The sequence below is a fragment of the Ambystoma mexicanum genome, chromosome 7p (assembly GCF_040938575.1).
Source record: "Ambystoma mexicanum isolate Mex_15411 chromosome 7p, UKY_AmexF1_1, whole genome shotgun sequence".
NCBI classification, from domain to species: Eukaryota; Metazoa; Chordata; class Amphibia; order Caudata; family Ambystomatidae; genus Ambystoma; species Ambystoma mexicanum.
The window spans coordinates 703,264,539-703,281,526 of record NC_090939.1 but is presented as its reverse complement, the minus strand read 5'-3'; the positions used below and the strand labels follow the sequence as shown (position 1 = coordinate 703,281,526).

The 16,988-nt window shown below is 44.1% G+C and overlaps 1 long non-coding RNA gene across 1 annotated transcript in view; it reads right to left on the bottom strand.

Moving 5' to 3' along the window:
* Window positions 1–3,517: 3,517 nt before the first annotated feature.
* The window catches only part of LOC138525552 (uncharacterized), a 198,733-nt gene continuing 185,262 nt past the window's right edge, over window positions 3,518–16,988 (bottom strand). Inside the window, exons 2-3 of the long non-coding RNA XR_011283350.1 lie at window positions 6,742–6,825; window positions 3,518–6,238 (exon numbers count right to left, since the gene is read on the bottom strand). This is a non-coding gene — a long non-coding RNA (uncharacterized lncRNA). The remainder of the gene's footprint in view (window positions 6,239–6,741; window positions 6,826–16,988) is intronic.

Here is a 16,988-nt window from a genome sequence, read left to right as displayed (position 1 = left end):
ATTATGTAGCACTCTCTTGGTGGTTATATGGGGGCTACTGTCAGCGGTTTGGAAGGTAGTGAGCAGTAAGTATAAGAGGGACCATAAGCAGCAGGTTATGATGCTCATGATGTGCTGCTCTGAGCTTGTAGCCGATTATGTCCGTTGGATGCACTACTATGTAGTGCCCAAGGTAAGATTAGACAGGTTTATAGGTAGGAGATGGGTGTGCATAGTTTTATTGGCTTCAGTCTTAGGTGTATAGATAGCGTATTTGCTATGGAAGTGGCAATGGCAGGATATAGACCACGTACAAGTGGGCTAGTTCGAGAGTAAGAAATAGCAAGGCATTCCCCGTGCAGGGCATGATGTTTGCAGAGCACAAATAGGCTAATTCAAAAATCAATGGGGCAAGTCATTCACCATGTAAGACATTCACCATGCAGTGGTGTGATCTTTGCAGTGCGCAAGTAGCCTAATTCAAAAGTCAGTGGGGCAGGTCATTCACCATGTATGACATTCACAATGCAGTGGAGTGATCTTTGCAGAGTACAAATAGGCTAAATCAAAAATCAATGGGGCAGGTCATTCACCATGTAGGACATTCACAATGTAGTGGTGTGATCTGTGTAGTGCGCAAGTAGGCTAATTAAAAAATCAATGGGACAGGGCATTCACCATGTAAGACATTCACAATGCAGTGGCGTGATCGTTGCAGTGCGCAAGTAGGCTAATTCAAAAGTCAATGGGGCAGGTCATTCATCATGTAAGACATTCACAATGCAGTGGCATGATCTTTGCAGTGCGCAAGGAGGCTAATTCAAAAGTCAATGGGGCAGGTCATTCACATGTAAGACATTCACAGTGCAGTGGCGTGATCTTTGCAGATTAACAGGGGGGTCCTGGGAGTCCCTCTGCCAGACATTAGTCCTGGTTACGAGAGACTTACCCAGAGTCTTTAGCTCACTATCTTTTACAGAGAAGAAATATCCCAAACATATCAGTCTTTGTCCTGCCCTTGGTCAGTCCAGCACCGAAATGCTTGGCAATTCTCCTCTGAACAAGAGTACCAACAGAAACCCCAGACACGTGTTTCGGTCTGGTTGGACCTCATCAGTAGGGTGGATCTGTGCCTCTCTAAGAATTTTGAGCAAGGGGCACAAATAGGCTAATTCAAAAATCAATGGGGCAGGTCATTCACCATGTAGGACATTCACAATGCAGTATTGTGATCTTTGCAGTGCGCAAGTAGGCTAATTCCAAAATCTATGGGGCAGGTCATTCACAATGCAGGCAAAATTTTGGGTGTTTTTTCACAATGCAGTATCGTAATGTTAGCGGAGCACAAGTAGGCGGGTTCAAGAATAGTAAGGCAGGCACAGGCAGGTATCAAAATGCAGTACCGTAGTGTTTGCAGAACACAAATGGCATAATTGGCTTACTTATCTGGGCTTTGAAATGTATGCAAGTGTCATTTGGGCGAAAGTTCAATGAGGATTGTTTGTTTGGCTGGTAGGGTGGTGATTATAGTCTAGGTTGGTGTAAAGCTCAGCTCGCAGTTCCAGACTAACCCGTATTCTATAGAGTATGCAAGGAGCAGAATGTTTGGCTCTATGGCTCGTCACGGCCGAGACAGGCTGAGACGAGTTGTTGGCCTTAAAACGCAGGCATTTAACAAGCAGGCCAGCTGTCGCCTTCCGGTCGCAGAGGGTCAAACAAAGGATTACCTTAGCCTATCAGAGGTGGCCGTGTGATGGTCAAGGTTGCTAGGCAACCCAATCAACATTTACCCGCGGCAGCCATCTATGTGTATGTATGATTAGGTTCCTGTATTAACAACACATACTTGTAAGAATATTTGGAAAACTGCTATTTATCTTATAAATAGTATCAGCTATTGCCATCACTCCTCCCCAAGAGCCACCACCACCAGCTGGAGGACCTACACAATGAAAGAATTGCAATACTTCAAAAGACTGTCAAGAAAACCAGGAAGATAAGGTAGAAGACATGCCTACCTCTAGCACCCAGAGAGAATCATGGATGTGGCCGTTTTTATCACTATTGAAAATTTACCAAAAGCTAAAGCTACCAAAGTGAAATGCACTGAGTGCAACATTACTCAGTCACAGACAACCTCGGTAGTACTCCTATGGGACCACCTCCATGCATCGCCACATCAAATCCAACCACCACAATGCTCTCAGAAATCCTGTTTCTTTCTTAGGAAGTAGTAGGCTGTCTTCCTCTACCTCATCTTCCTCAACCAATGCTGTAACCACATAGCCTACTTCTGTGGGACATACAATCCCACCAGCTACCATGCAAGCAATAAAAGAGGTTGTTGATTCATATCTTTTGAAAACATCAGTACTCTGTATATACTGCAACACACCACTCTGCAGGGGGAAGCAATTTCAAAGTGTTTTTGAAGCTGTAATCAAGGAGCATCTATCTTAGATTTAACACACGCGCAACATCTTACTCTGTCAACCAGCCCCTCCACATGTGTGGTTGGTGCCCCTTCCCTCATTTCCCTCCCCACCTTACTTTCTGGCCTCTCCTCCCAAAAAATACAACATACAAAATAAAATAAAAGGTTCCTTTAGGAACTACCTTTCACGTTAAAAAATATAACTAAAGAAACTAAGCTTATAGACTCCATCTACTTTACATTTTTTCAGTAAAGTATTTAGATTCAGTAAGATTCTCCAACATTCCCATTAGCATTTTCTACTATGCTAGTGGAAATAATGGACAATTGTATACTAGAGAAAAAGATAAATGCACAGAAAGTAATTTCTGTCTGAAATTCCTCGCACTAGTATACAATAAACACCATAATCCATTGCCATGTATAACTATCCACACTCTCTGCATTCCCCTATCTATCCATGCTTAATTTGTAAAACAATAAGTGCCAGGGCCAAAAAATCTTGTACCCATTATGCCAGGCCTGGGACTGGCGCCGGCAGGCACTACAGCAACTGCTGGCACAGGCTAGTAGTGGGATGGATGGGGAAGGCGGGCACACATGGGTTGAGGAAGTATAATGCTTTAAAGGTGGAAAACAATTGTTATGGTAGGTGTACTGGTTCCGACATTCTGGCACCCACAGAGGGAAAAGAGTGCATTTGAACACACTTCTAGTTTTAGACCACACTTGTTAGACATCTGGACCATACTTGCTGCCCTCGAAGTGATAGTGCATTTGATAAAATGGTTGCAAACCTATGTATGTTATCTTATTTGTTAATTTTGTAAAATGCCCCCACGCCCTCCCACTGCCCATTTTCCCAAATGGCTCTGAGTGGAGCTGGGGTCTCTTGTGAGAGTATCTTTCTGTTTTGGCGTACACTAGGAAAAATAATAGACTGTCTGTAGTTAAAACATAGGTGTGATTGCATGAAAGTTATCAGATGTTGCAGTAATTACAAATCTGAGACATCCTCAAAAACACTTTTTTATTTAACCTCTCACTGATTAAAGAATAAATAAACACATTAAGAATAAATAAACACATTGAATATAGAACAGAACCAAACAAGAAAGTACAAGGTGCCATATTTGGCTTTCATTTTAAACTTAGAAAAGGAAGCAGAGAAGGCATCAAATCTATATCAATTAAATAGACTGAGTGTCAGATGCTATTTAAATGTTGTGTTTGTTTGAAGTAATTTACATTGTGCCAGCCACAGTATTTAGCATTACATGTTATATACCATTTCCCAAAATGTCATGGTAACTCCAGTTAAAGATTCTATCACAACTTTGCCAACAGCTGGTTGGGGTCACCATGGCCAAGCTGCCATAGTCAAGTGCAAATTGTAATATTAGAACAAAACAAACAAATGCGAATAGCAGTTACTAAATAAAGTACAAATAGATAATATATTAAATAATTCTAAGTGTAATAGTGTGCATAGTTGGCTCTATTCACTCATAAAAGCCCATAAAATGTCTAAATCTGACCTGGCCATGTCCTCTCTTCGTTCCTTACTCCTAGTGTCATTAGCAGCTCTTCGTCTTTTAGAAACCTATGAATTGGCATAGGGGATGGGGTGGAACTTCTTCAATGGTGGGCCAATGAGATTAATGAATAATAAGGATGAAAGGGTGTCCGTATGCAGGGATGCCCTTGTTGATGTGCTGACAAGATTCATTTGTGAAAACCCTCGTTCACACTCAGCAATGGACATAGCAACAGATGTCAAAAGTTCCTTATAGTGTCTTTTAACTTCTTTTCCACCTGTCTCCCAATGTTCCCTGTAAGCCCAAATGGTTTGACGAGTGTCACCAATGTCAAATCTTTTACACAGAGACTCTATCTCACTTTCTCCATACGTAGGTGGTAACTCATCTGGCCAGCACTGCTTGTACAAAACTTTGAGTTTGCTTATTAGTTTCTCACGTGCAATTTTGTTGTCAGCATCAGCAGAACCTCCTGTAGACAGCAAAGGAACCCGTACATTTTCTGCAAGACTGCGAAAAAACTGTCCATGTTCAATTCTCTTGTCCACGCCTTTCCTTCATGCGGGGTCACTCCTTGGAACCTATTTTCTTCTATGGCCTTCTCGCACTGGGAATAATGTTTTCCTCGCCTTTCTACCATTGCCATAAACACTGATATTTGTTGGCAAATAGCATAATGTGCATCAGTGATCGTGTAATCACGCTTTTGTAAGTCAAGAGACAATTCTGATAACTCTTGAAGTGTATCAAACATAATGGCAAGATTAGCAACAAACTGCACAGACGAAAGGCACTTACATAGTCCAGTGTACATGTTTCCTGATGTGCCATCACGAGAGCCATCACTAGATGCCAATGTAACGTGTTTGTAAAGAGCAAACATCCTCTACTGTTCTTTAGCTTGAGCCAACCCAGAAAGTATCTAACACTCTTTCCATTTTACAAAGCTGAATGTCAAGAGCATCTGCACATTCCTTTAGCTGCAAACGATTTGTCACATATGTGATAAAAAGAGAATACAGTTTGTCTAGCAATGTTTTGAAATGATTTGTAGCTCCAATTTCTTTCATGACATCATTGACTGCAAGTTCTAAGCGGTATGCTGAGCAGTGCCAGGCTACAATATTGAAAGAAATTCTTTCTTTTAACATTTTCACAACCCCACTATTGCGGCCAAACATTACTGATGCTCCATCACAACTGAATGACACCAGACATTTGGTGAGAAAGTCCTCACTAATGTTAATTGGGTCCTTTTGGAGCGAAGACAGCAAACTGTTCACCATTCTTTCAACAGACACATAACTGAGCTCGATAAGGTCAACAAAAATATTAGCTGGAGACTCCATATCCTGAAGCTGAGTAGATAGGTACACAATTAAAGCACTTTTTTTTAATTTAAGGCAGTTGCCTCATCCAGCAAAAGGCTCACTTTAGGAGAAAAGGTTACTATTTTGGTAAATGTCTTTCGTTTAATTTCCGATGATATGTGTTGCTGTATATATGAGCAAGCCACATTGGAATGTAAAATGTGTCCCATATCTAGCCCATTCAATTGCTGGCCGTCTATCTCTAATTCAAAACCATAGGCTGGCTTGTTCCGCTTTGCTTCTTTATAAGCTGTTCAGAATATTCTGGCAATTGTTGCTATTTTCCATGCTTGGGCTCTATAAGTTACTTTAAGCAATGTATCTTTTTTTGCCTGCTGTAATATTTTTGATGCTGTGATGTGTACCTTTGTCAGTCCATGTTCAGTAATCTTCTTTCGTAAGGATCTTTGTTGCTTGTCTTGTTGGTACCATATGAGCTAACAGTAGACTCAGTCTATTGTTTAGACAACTTCCTCCCATGAGTTTTATCTGCACCAAAGTTATTGACTTGACGGCAATGGTGCATCCAAAAGTGTGCCCTCTAACAATCAATCATGGGTACTTGCTTTGAAAATATTGTTTCTGGTCCAGCTTCCAGCGTTTAGGGAGTCGGCATTTCGTTAAGATAGCTGAACGTTGCAGAACGTTGCAGAAGTGATAATTGATCAGATTCATTTCAGTGTCACTGTTGTTCGGTAGTTCACCGTCTTCAACGGTGATACCAGTGCCTCCCAGTCCCTCTCTGAGTGGAATGCTTGCTGTCTAGCTTTCTGTATGGATGTTCACAGTAGTAGTGCTGGTGGTGTCATCAAGTGTTTTTTTTCTGGTAAAATGGCTTGCTTGTAGGCTCATCTGTTCTGCATTTTTTACCAGGTTTTGAGAAGTAAGAAGACATTTTATTCTGGGCTCCAGATATTCTAGGGAAGGAAATGAGAAGTAGGTGTAATCGATATCATGGGATTCCTTTCAAGTTTCAGTACACACAATGATCAGGCCAGGGGTCAGGACAAGACAACAGACTTCTTAAGTGCTTCAAACGGAATCAACGACTGGTGAACAGCAAATATATAAGAACAAACACATATAATGGTGCACAGTGCACACATGGAATGCGGTTTCCTTTGGAGTTGGGCTAATAAATACAAATGTGCACACGTTTGACTTGTCCTGGCTGAAGAGAACATTGCAAAAAGAAATCTAACAACAAATACCATGTGGGTGCTTTGTAAATGGCTGCAAAGTGCCAATTGCCTCCTTTTAGCCCCAACACACCACACTGTAACATACAATTTTGCGACTTTTGAAATGTCACTCTGTAGTGTAGTACCCATACCCATATCCATTTAAAAAAAAAAAAAACACTTTCCTTGAGTCAGTAAAACAATTACACCCCCCTTATGCTTGGTAACATACCTCTTACCTTGCTTTCAGGGACGAGGATGCGTACGGTACCACACACCAACCTGTGACTCTCAGACTCTGACTGCCACCATGATGAAGGAACCTAAAGGGGGGCAAAGGCACTAAGTCAATGAAATTGCAAACCGCTGGCGTGATACCCCTTAGCGTGATAGCCCTTGCTACTGAGCATACTAAGACTATTTAGACTGTTAAGCCAATGTTACCTTGCACACAATGTTTATATAGCCCTTGCTACTCAGCATACTAAGACTATTTAGCCAGGCTATTACATCTGTTTAACCCACTAGACTGGTACCTAACCCTTAACAGCCACCTCGGCCGCACACCGACTAACTCTCCAACATGCACACAACACTCCCACAGATGTTTGCCTTCACTGTCATCAGATCAGCTCCTCCACACCCGCACCATCACACATCCACTCTCACCACCCAACATCTGCTCATCATCTCTCTATCTGTTATTCTCACCTCCTCCTGGATCATGTCCCCATCGCTCACACACATACCACTAACACCTTCACATCACCTTGCCACCACAACCTTCACACAGACCTCAGACCAGAACCTTCACTTTGCCAATTCTAATGTCCTCACCCTCCCTCACAACAGACTCACCAGGCTCAGAGCTCACCCAAAATCTTGTGTCCTCCCCAGCATTCCTCTCTCCCCACACCTTACAAACAACAAACTTAGCTCTCACACTCCCTTCACTCCACATTATACACAACAACCATACTCCTCCCAGAGGCATATCCACTGCCACACATCCAATACACCTCTCATACTCACATCTATCAACAACAAACTCACCTCACATATAGGACATGCCATGCAGAACAGATGAGCCTACAAGCAAGCCATCTTACCAGAAAAAACACTAGATGACACCACCAGCACTACTACTGTGAACATCCATACGGAAAGCCAGACAGCAAGCATTCCACTCAGAGAGGGACTGGGTGGCACTGGTATCACTGTTGAAGATCATGAACTACCGAACAACAGTGACACTGAAATGCCAAGTACTAGCACAGAATCTGATCAATTATCACTTCTGCAACATTCAGCTATCTTAAGGAAATGCTATTGCCGCTCCCACCTACACCAACACCAACACCACAACCAACCCCAATCATACCATCAAAAAGACAACTCCCAACTTCACTCTCCAATGAGCCCTCATTAATGCACACTCCCTTCCCGCACGAGCACTCGAGATTAATGACCTGATCTCATCCCATGACCAAGATCTTTTGGTGATCTCAGAAACATGGATCCATGAAGCATCTGGCCTGGCCAACTCTCTTGCACTCCCTTAAGATTACACCATCATCAGACAAGACTGTAAAACTTCCAAAGGGGGTGGCATAGCCCTCATATCCAAAGAGTCTCTTGCAATTAGACACTGCAACCTAGCATGGGAAAACATTGCTGACCTCCTCTCAGCCAAATTAACTGTATCCTCCAATTGCACCATAAACATTGTGATCACATAGAGACCTCCCGGCACAGCCCCAGACTATCAAAAGCACTTACTACAAATCTTGGTTAACAACCTAAAGAATGCAACCAAAACCATTCTACCCTGAGACCTGAACCTCAGCCTACACAACCCCAATGACAAAGCTGCCTCTGCTCTTGCTAAAGAGCTCACTAATCTAGGTTTCACCCATAGAGTCTCCAAGCCCACCCACGATAAAGGATGCACCATTGACTGGATTGCGGACCACAACTGCTCCTCATCCATTACTAATATCTCTGCTCTCCCAAGGACAGATCACCATTGTGTCCTATTTACCATCCTTAACAGACCTTCTACCAAAACCCTTTTGCACGCCCCATCTACCACAGCTAGAAGCTCAAAATAACATACTGGTAATCTGGAAAAGTGAATACCCTTCATTTGAATGACGGACGTAACTTGATAGCCAAAGGGCAACCGAATTATAGAAATACAGACTGCTATGCTTGACCAACAAGCGGCCATTTTAAACGTAGCAAGAATCGCCATTTTGCTTGTTAACCATTGTTCATTGCTTTCTGTATAAACTGCTTTGCAGCTTGCAATTCTTGCGAATTCTGCTTACTCTGCTCAACTGTTAACATTGTTGTCTGAATATGAAAGGGCAAGGTCGCGGGACTGAGGAGTTCGTTGAAACTCCTCATGAGTAGCCCAGAAAGGAATGCCCACGCTCCCTCGCTGTAGCCTTGAGGGAGAGCTGCAGGGCATTTAATCATTTCACAGCTGCCAGCCAGTCTCGTACTGTGGTAGAATATGTTAAAATATAGCAGCTAAAGGCTTGAATTATGCTCATTTTACGGCCCCCCTTCGCAAAACCCTTTAGAGCGTGTCGGCTCCCAGGACACGAATAGTACCTCATAGATAGCAAAGCTTGGAATGTGACTCTTCCCCCGTGTGCAGCTTGCTTCCAAGAACAGAACCACCGTGTTCTGTTCAACAACTAAAAGATGCCTCCGCACTTTCTAATTGCACATTGTTACTAGAATAGACATCGAAAGTGTCATAATTGTCATACCCGTCGGAAATGTCCATCGTTATCCCGAGTTCAAAGAAACTTAATAAAGAGGGGTGTTAAACATGACATAGCTGATTGTATGATATGCATTTTGTATATATGTAACTGATGTACGTAATTCACTCTCTTGCATCCCTCGAGGTCTAGGAAACTCACGTCGCGGGGCGTGAGACCACAGTTGGCCAATTGGGACTATTTTTGCTTGCAATAAACCCTAGCATTGGGAATTTGAACCTTGTGTCTGGCGCATCTTTTTGTGTATGGTTATTGCCTTGTTTCCATATCGCGAGGGACCCCTTCAAGATGGCGCCCGAATAGGGACCCTCCCCCACTTCCCCCATCGTATACGTTGTAATGGAGTAAAGGCAGAAGAACGGCGAGGACGGGACGATCGAGCCGGGATCAAGAGGTGTACGGGGCGCCCTGTAGAAGTGAGGAGAGATTCCTTCCGCAGATCTGCACACATCGGATCCCTGATCGATGTACCGGGCCAGAGGGCAAAGGAGGCGAGGGTCCCGAAACGAGGCAGAGGCCAAAGAAGCGCAGACACGACATTGGGAGAGGTTGCGTCAGGACAGGCGACTTGTTTTATCAGGTGAGTCATTCCCCGATTCAAACGAAAACCTGATTTTTGGTAGAGTGTTGATTTTGCAAACTCAAACGTCCAGGTAAAGGTTAGTTAACCAAAGGGGAAGGTTAAAAACCATGCCTGGAGTACTGTCCACTTTAGCGGGGCTTTTCCGCTGTGGTAGACAGTCCTTGGAATATGGCCAAAGTGCACCGCCTGTGGGAACGCGTGCTTATGACATGTATGCAAAATATGGTGTGGGTGCGATAATATTTTGGGAAATTTGGCATAGGCAAACTAGAAAGCAACAGGACCATCAGTGGCCGATTAATGGTAGCTTTGAATTTGCGAGGATAGATAACCTAGAAAGGGTGCTGATTAGGAAAAAAGCGCGACCCGCAGCTTTTGAGACTGTCAAAGATTGGAGGAGGGAAGCAATGCTCCGACTTAGGAGTAGAGAGAAGCATGCGCGTAGGCACAAATCGAAGCTTGAGGTAGCAGAAGAAAAGGAGGAGGAGGAGTGGACGGGTAACTCGAAGCGCGATCAGCAAAGAAAGAAAGATTGAATTACAGCAAGAGGCAGAAATGTACATAGAAGGAAATGATGGGACGGCAGCATTGGCCTCATTGTATGGGTACCGAAGAAGCAATGTGAGACAGGTAGTGTTGGAATGCATGGGGAAATTTTCGGTGGGAGAATGGAAAAAGTTACTTGAGAAATTACCGCCACAACGATTGTTAGATTTGAACCAATTAGCATGTTGTAGAATAAAAGATGAAGCAATAAAGAAACATGTGAATGGACTTTTTGATCTTAAAAATGCAGGGATACAGGGGTTGGGATATTAGAAGAGATGGGAGAGGGACAGTAGAACCATACATACAGCGGAGACATTCAATGTCATCTGTACAGAGGGGCGACAAGCTGAAAGTATGTATACGGGAAGCGATAAAGTGGGTGTCGAATCCTAGTATCCCAACAATGGTCATACATGACATATTTGACGAATATTCCATGCCAATGAAAAGAAAGGCACTGCAATCGATGGCTGAACATTTGATAGAGAAAGATATAAAAAACAATAAGGCTAGCCCACCTGAGATACTAGCGGTATACAAGAGAGCATTCGAGCGAAGTACAGGAGAAACGGGCCTATCACTGGATTTAGGAATACTATTGAACCTAAGAGAAGGGGGAGGGATCGTGAGTGGGGCATTTCCGATGAGAGAGGTTCCGCCCACGTTTGTACCAAAAGTAGAGATCCCTGCGACGGGAACAGTAGGAGCGCAGGTAACACCAGCCCATTTCACCGCCCAGTATGTGCATGTCCCCTTTTCCAGGCAAGAGGTGAATACTATAAAACAGACGATTACCGATATAAGAAAGAATCCAGCAGGTTTCTACAAGGAAGTAGAGTCAAACCTGAGATCAGCAGTGCTTACTATGAGCGACATAGATTTGATTTTCCCAGTCATTTTGCCAGCAGATATATGGAAACAGATAAGGACGGTAGATAACGTGGGGGCTTTTGGCGCCACATGGACGGAGTTACTATTGGAGGACAAGAATAGAAAAGTAGGGGAAAATCCGGGAACCCGCATGGCAGATCTACCAGAACGAATAATGCAGAGATTGAGGGAAATAATTCCAGAAAAAAGGATTCAGTGGGACAAATTAACTACATGTATATAGGGCAAGGATGAGCCAGTAACGGATTATTTCAATAGATTCGAAGGAGTATTCACAGACTTCAGTGGGCAGGATGTGAGCACAGAGTCGGGGAAAAGGCTATTTGTTGATAAATATGTGAGGGGACTAATATCACCAATTCAAGATATGTTAATGACGTCGGAAAGTTCCTGGGCAGCAAAACCGGTGAGTGAGATATTACACATAGCCCAATATTACGAGAACAGGGTAAATGTGGCGAAAGAAAGAGAGGTGAAGAACAGAGTAAATTTAAAAATGAGGGTGTTATTGCAGCAGGTCATTGGATACAATAGAGGTAGAGGAAATGCACAAGGCAGGGGAAATTTGAATAATATGCACGGGGTGTCATTGGGAGTAAATCAATGTGCATACTGTAAGGAGGCAGGACACTGGCGAGCGCAATGCCCGCACCTACAGAATAGAGGTGGGTTTGGCCAGAGAAGGCCTCATAGAGGACATCAGGGGTCAAATGGCCCAAGCAGAAATAGCATGCAGCAGCAACAGGGATATACCAATGGAGGTAATCAAAACCAATCCTATGGTCAAAACCAAGCTCAACAGAACCAGGCATTGAACCAAAGTGTTCCGAACCAAAATCAGGGCGGGCAGGGCCAACAGAGAAATGATCAGAGTGGAGGACACCGAGGGGGAAATGGGAATATTTTTGATACACAGCCAACACGTATTATAGCAGCAGCGGTAACTACACGTCGGACGATGTGTTGTTTTCGCAATAGGACAGCCCACGGCAGGGGTCGGAACCAATGTCTATTCCCGTGAATCAGAGAGGACCCTACGTAGAAATGAGAGTCGGGAATAAGGAGCACCGTTTCCTTGTAGATACAGGGGCGCAGAAGTGTTCGATAGACCACCACTTGGTTCCGGAGATCCCACTGTCGGGGCAAAAGAATGTTTCCGTAGGGTTCGCAGGTACACCAGTAATTAACCCCATGTCCGAAACTGTCCCAATTACAATAGGACCATTTACGGAACAGTGTCCATTTCTTCTGACAGAAAATTGTGGGGAGAACTTGCTAGGATTAAATTTGTTGAGAAAATTGGGGGCAGTTATACATTGTACGGCAGATGGGGTGTTCCTCACGATGTGGCCTCACGATGCACCAGTGACGGAATTTATGTCAAAAGCGTTACCAGAAGAGCTAAGTAGAGTACCAACCTGTCTGTGGGCAATGCAAGATAACGATGTAGGATGCTTGAAAATAGAGCCAGCAAAAATAACTTTGAAAGAAGGTTTTACATTACCACGAATTCCCCAGTATAAAATTTCTGTTGAAGGTGAGAAGGGATTAAAGAGTATTGTTGCTGACCTGGTGAGATTGGGGCTGGTTGAAGAAATTGCAGGTAGCACGTGCAACAGCCCGATTCTTCCAGTTTACAAGAAAGGAGGCAATGAAGTACCATATCGTTTCATAATTGATCTGCGCGCATTGAACAAAGTGGTAGACCCACAATTCCCTTTGGTCCCAGATGTCACAACAATACTGACAATGATACCGGCCACTGCAGAATACTTTAGTGTAGTTGATTTGAAGAACGCGTTCTTTAGCATTCCAGTGGATAAAAGCAGTAGATATCTGTTCGCATTCACTCTAGGAGGTCGATCATTCACATTTACACGCATTCCACAAGGATACACAGAAAGCCCGAGTATTTACAGCAGAGCGCTAAAAGAGCAGCTAGACATGTTAGAATTACCTGAAGGTTGCGTACTCTTGCAGTACATAGATGACTTATTACTAGCTGCTGACACAAAAGAGATCTGCAAAGAAAGTACTATATTACTATTGACACACCTAGCGCCCATGGTCACAAGGCGAGTTTGAAGAAATTCCAGTATAATCAAAAGAAGGTGTCTTATTTGGGTTACCTACTTTCGAAAGAAGGGAGAAGATTAACACCAGAACGCATAGAAAGTATTTCTAGTATGCCTATTCCAAAAACTCAAAAAGGAGTGAGAGCTGTAATAGGCATGGCCTCTTATTGTCGGCAGTGGATCAGTAATTTTGCGTTGATTGTGAAGCCGATGATAAAGCTAACTAAGAAGGATGCAGAGATGCCTTTACAGTGGGATGAGGAATGTCAGAAAGCGTTTGAGCAATTGAAAGCTGCATTGTGTGCTGCGCCAGTTTTAGGCACTCCTAACTGTAAAAGGATCTTTACACTATTTGTGAGCGAGAGTGAAGGATGTGCATTGGCGGTTTTGACACAGGAACAAGGTGGAAGAAATAGGCCATGCGGCTATTATTCTTCCGCGCTGGACCCTGTAGCGCGCGCACTACCACAATGTTTGCGATCCATTGCAGCGGCTGCTGCATCAGTGAAACAAACGGAAGGAATGGTATTGGGGCACACTTTAATTCTGATTTTGCCACATGCTATAGACGTTCTATTAAATAGAACACAGACGCAACACCTCACTTCTGCAAGACTAACAAGATATGAGCTCATCTTGTTTGCACCCCACATCCAAATTATGAGGTGTAGCGCATTGAATCCTGCCGAATTTTTGCCATTGCCCATAGCAGAAATTGGTGACAACGAATCACCTCCCCATGATTGTTTAATGGTCACTGAAGAAGAAACAAAGGGAAAAGTTGACTTGAGCGACATCCCACAGAAAGAGCCAGATGGGGAGTTGTTTTGTGACGGCTCTTGTTTTAAATTACCTGATGGCACATCAACGGCCGCATATGCAATTAGTACCCTATAGAGTGTTGTAGAAAGCAGAAGAATCCCCTACAATTCGGCACAAGCCGCAGAAATAATAGCACTAACCCGAGCCTGTGAACTCTATGAGAATTTGAATGTCAATATTTATATTGACAGCCAGTACGCCTTTGGAGTGGTTCATAACTTTGGCCGACTCTGGGCTGAGAGGGGTTTCTTGACATCACATGAGGCCAGGATTCAGCATGGGCCTTTGATTGTGTGATTGTTGTCTGCACTCACGTTTCCAAAGCGCCTAGCTATAGTGAAATGCGAGGCGCATAAAAAAGTAACATGTTAAGTGGGAGAGGGAAACGCATTTGCAGACAGGATTGCAAAACAAACAGCCACAGATTTGGGGAATAAGATGATGACAGTACAGACTGAGGAAGTACCTTGTATGATAGAGAATGGAGTTGCCACAGTCAAAGAAATGCAGGCTGAGGCCACGACCGAAGAGATTCAGGGGTGGGCTGAGGGCTCTGCTGAGTTAGATTTGGAAGGATGTTGGGTGGACAAAGAGACCAAGAACTGGATGTTGCCAAATTGTTACGTAACCGCAATGGTTACAATGGCGTATAGCCCTCCCGACATTTGCGCGAAGAAGATGGTACAGCATTTATCCACAGTATGGAAAAATGAGCACATAAAAAAGAATGCAGAAAGGCTAGTGCAGAATTGTATTACGTGCCTGCAACACAATTTAGGGAAGGGAACCATGACTCCAGTAGGTAGTTTTGGCCCACCCTCTATGCCATTTGAGGTGATCCATTTTGATTTCATAGGAAAGGTGCCAGATCTACAAATATGTGTTTGTGGTGATTTGTGCATTTAGCAAGTGGGTGGAGGCATATCCTTTAAAAGACTGCACTGCCATGTCAACGGCAAAAGTAATGTTGAAAGAGTATTTCTCCCGGTTCGGGTTGCCCCGTGTCCTGTGGTCAGACAACGGCCCACACTTTGTGGGTGCAGTAGTACTACAGATCTGTGCAGGTCTACAGATAGAGAAACGATTCCACAGTTCCAGGCATCCCAGTTCTGCCGGGCTTGAGAGACATAACGGTATCTTAAAGTCAAAGATAGCTAAAATCTGTGCTGGGAGCAAGTTGAGTTGGGTGGATGCATTACCCCTAGCGCTATTGTGCATGCACACGTCTGTGCAGGCTAAAACTGGGCTCTCCCCCTATGAAATTATAATGGGGAGACCGGCAAATGTATATTGCGCACCGCAGCCCAAAAGATTATGTGAGGTCGAGCATCCTATGTTAAGCACGTACTGTGGTCTTTTAATGCAGAAGTTGCGTTTAATTCATCAGCAGGTGCAGGAGGCGTTACCAGTGCGATACACCGGACCGGGGCACTCGCTGGAGCCTGGAAGCTAGGTCCTGATAAAGAACTTTGAGCGGAAGACAGCATTAGCACCCAGGTGGCGCGGCCCCTACCAAGTACTTTTGGCGACGCAAACGGCTATTCGAGTGGACGGACACAAGGCATGGATCCATGCGACACATGGCAAAAGATTCCCAGGACTGCTGACAACTGCCGATGACCAAAGGAAGGAAACGGTCTCGGAAACGAAAGAAACTGTTGCCAGTCCATTGCCACAGCATCAGCCTGAGCGAGAAGTGAAAGTTGAAACAAAGCCCAAGCGAGAAGTGAAACTCGAAACAAAGTCTGAGGAGGCTGCCAGTAAGGGGAAAGGGCGAAAAATGCCCCAACATTGCTCAGCAGAAACAACATCACTGCCGAGCGACACAAACCCTGCATTGCAAACACGAGCAGAAACAACGCGTGTACCCCTTTGGCGCCCGCCAGTCTCTGCAAACGCACAAAAGCCAAAGAAAGAAACTACATCATTGCCACGGCGCTCATCGCTACCCATCATTGTGCCACAGGCTGACACTGAGCCTGATACTGGAAGTGCAACGGCACTATTCACGGATCATACAATACCAGGAGTGAAACGGTATAATTTGCGGCCTCGACAGGCAAAGTGATCCACAGATCTTTGGTGCTTTTCTTTTGCCTTTGGTTCCACTCACGGACGGAGTAGGATCCAGGGGCGTAGAGGAGAGAAGTGTGAGAGTTGTGCAAGTCGGACAATTCAAGACTCACGGCTCCTCGGTGCGCTTATAAAAAAGTACATGTGTTAGGAGCCAGAGCAGGACAAGCTAGACGCACATAATTACTAAGGCTGATAGAGTACATGTGTCCTAAGCGAGAGCGGGACAAGCTGGATGCACATAGTACTCTATCAATAAAGAACTGTTCAGAAATCGTCTGAGCAGTGGGAGAAAGAGCAACTAGTCTTGCTCGGAGAGGATAAGTGATCTAGGCTGTGAAAGGGCTGGCAGAATTGAACTGTGACATTTTCGTTGAACTTTTCTGGCATCAAGAACGAGAGACATTTGCGACAAACTTTGCCAGCAAGAAGAAGGACAATGAAGAACAAGTCAAGACCGGTTTCAGCCTCCTCCTGCACCCCTGCTGAAAAGATGATAGTTTTAGAGACTGTAAATTTAGGGGAAAAGCATGGTAAAAGGAATAAGGTACTGATTTGGACATTGGTCCTGTGTTTCTTAAGTATAGTAGTACCAACAATAACAGCTATTACACTATGGTTCCTGGAGTCCACGCACCCATTAGAAACACTTTTGCCAAAAGCAGCTACTGAAAGCCCGGTTCATGTAATCACTGGCA